The sequence below is a fragment of the Etheostoma spectabile genome, chromosome 1 (genome assembly GCF_008692095.1).
Source record: "Etheostoma spectabile isolate EspeVRDwgs_2016 chromosome 1, UIUC_Espe_1.0, whole genome shotgun sequence".
Taxonomy (NCBI): Eukaryota; Metazoa; Chordata; class Actinopteri; order Perciformes; family Percidae; genus Etheostoma; species Etheostoma spectabile.
The window spans coordinates 29,977,574-29,979,366 of NC_045733.1; the positions used below are offsets into that span (position 1 = coordinate 29,977,574).

Genomic DNA, 1,793 nt, shown 5'->3' on the forward strand with positions numbered 1-1,793 from the left:
CCCCAGCTACAGCATGAAAATCCTGCTTACACCATGATGACAAATATAAAAAGTAGCAATACCACAGTGTAAAAATACTCCTTCACCTTGTACTCATCTTGCATTCAACATTTTTAACGAGGAAAATAAGTTAAATGTACATAAAGTATCAAAATCTATCTAATTTTAACCGTGCCATATGTGTTTGGGTAGTTGATTTGATCGCCTATAGGTTTTAAACATTTAAATCTGCAGATTAATATCTGTCAAATCAATGTAGTGGAGTAAAAGGTACAATTCCCTGGAAGTAAAAGTACTTAGTTACTTCCCACCGCTGCATTTCAGAGGAAAGTATTTCTCTTCCTAGCCACAAGCTGAACTACACCTCCTCAAAAACACTAAAACTGACACAAATGAGAAACAGGCATCTTTTATTTTGAAAGTGTTTCCTTTCAAATTAAAATCACGCACACTAAAACAATTTAAATCTTAAACTTTGATTAACAAACATTAAACCATGTTGAGAGACCATTTTCTCCACAGTTTGACAGAGTTGATTCCACAGAAAAAGTATTTTATGAATCCAAGGGAAAATTACATTTTTACATTTTTTGATTTTACACATTACACACACACACACACCGAAATACACACACATGCACAAACAGGACCTATATATATATATATATATATATACACACACACACACACACACACAAGCATTAACTGGAGAGGTGCCAGAGTGAGGGGCTACCTACGGGCAGTTGGGGGTCGTATGGGGACTTGGACCAGCGACCCTCCAGTCCCCACAAACTGAGCTACTGCCGCCATGTTGTGTCTCTGCTGAAGGTGGAAGATGCTTATAATTAAATTAAATTATCCCCTCTTTTATGGCCCCTGTGTCATGTCGGTCGTCTTGTGTAGAGCTGAAACGATTAATCGATTATCGGCTGCAGAACTGAATCTGCCGCTAGTTGAATAACCAATTCCTCGTTTAAGTCATTATGACAAAAAACTTTCTCCCGTGTGAGGATTTGCTGTTTTTTTTTTTTATATATGATTGTAAACTGAATATCTTTGGGTTTTGGGCTGTTAGTCGGACAAAATAAGCACTTAGAAGTCATCACTTTGGGCTTAAGGAAGCATTTGATTTTCAGACATTTTATTTCCAAAATGATATATAGAAGGAGAAAGCCAGATGAATCCATGAAGGAATAATAATTAGTTGCAGCTGTGGCTTTGTGCATCATTTTTTCTTCACATTTCTCATCGATTCTGCCAAACATAGATCCAGACTTGTAAAATAAAAATGTTTATATTGATTTTGTGGTTCACATTTTATCTTAAGCAACTAAATCAGCTCTCTGAAACGGGCTTTTCCTGCGTGCCGTCTTGTTGAAAGTTAAAATGCTCAACCAGAGGTGTGTTACAGATAAAAACCTGCCCTTCAACTCATCCAAGCTTCGTGTAACATGTATCTCGGTTGTTCCCCCGGCTCACCTACTATCCAGCCAAACCGGCCAGCCTGCTGCTCCAGAGAGTAAAATCCGTAAAAAAAAAAAAAAACTAGGTTTTTGCTGAGTCACGTGCAGGTCTGGAAGGGTTTCGATCGCATTGTCAGAGTCCAAATGTGCCGGCTTCTCCACGCTACGGCTCGTTGGAGTGGCTGGAGTCAGGGATCCGCCCCCCCCCCCTTCTCCGTCTCAGCCTCCTGCAGAAGTCCATCTGGAGGCAGTTTGTGGGGGTTGTTTTTTTACATTGCAAAGCTGTAATGTTAAAGGAAGGAATGTTAATAAACGAGAAGAGCACACTGT

At 39.4% G+C, this 1,793-nt stretch overlaps 1 protein-coding gene and 1 long non-coding RNA gene across 2 annotated transcripts in view; one reads left to right on the plus strand and one right to left on the minus strand.

The window, feature by feature from the left end:
• The window catches only part of LOC116687289 (uncharacterized), a 6,518-nt gene that overhangs the window by 2,972 nt on the left and 1,753 nt on the right, over positions 1-1,793 (minus strand). The gene's annotated exons all lie outside the window — the stretch shown is intronic.
• The window catches only part of gch1 (GTP cyclohydrolase 1), a 35,522-nt gene that overhangs the window by 990 nt on the left and 32,739 nt on the right, over positions 1-1,793 (plus strand). The window lies entirely within an intron of this gene.